Below are 663 nucleotides of genomic sequence, written 5' to 3'. Positions count from 1 at the left end.
GAGAAGTCACCCCCCAGGGGGGATGGCCACACCGCAATCTCTTCTACTCCATTCTCCTCTTGGGATCTTGGACACACACGCACACGCGCCTGGCGGGAGTTTAAGCCACCAGGTCCGGGACTCAAACCACGGTGGACTACATGGGAGTCCAGTGACATAGCCATTATGCTAATTGCTGGTCCCCAGAGTATGGTCTTGAAAGTGAGGTTTTGAAGGGGAGCCAATCATGGCCTTTGGTATTGTGTAATTGTTTGCTGAGAAAACGAAACCTAAGTGCGATATTCGCTGGTGCACAGCCTCCCACATATCTCTACCAGGATGTTATCAGAACTTGGTTAACTATATATATATATAAATATGTTACATATATACATGCATATAATATGCTTGTATATAAACCTAAGTATTCTATATATGTATCACTGGAATAGGTCTAGCTTGAGGTAGTCTAAAGAAAATGAAGATGACCAGACCTGAGGAACTGCTATGCAAACAAAACCAGTTAGGCCTTGCTTGTGACCTTACCTTTACTTCATTTGCAAACATAAGTGAACCTGACTTATTTCTTTTAAATGGCTATATTAAAAACAAACAAACAAATCAAAAAATCGTCAGCTTTACCATTCAGAGCCAGTCATCAAACTTATATAATTAAATATTTTC

Source organism: Tupaia chinensis, unplaced genomic scaffold (genome assembly GCF_000334495.1).
Source record: "Tupaia chinensis unplaced genomic scaffold, TupChi_1.0 Scaffold142527_1, whole genome shotgun sequence".
NCBI classification, from domain to species: Eukaryota; Metazoa; Chordata; class Mammalia; order Scandentia; family Tupaiidae; genus Tupaia; species Tupaia belangeri.
This window is presented reverse-complemented; position numbering follows the sequence as displayed.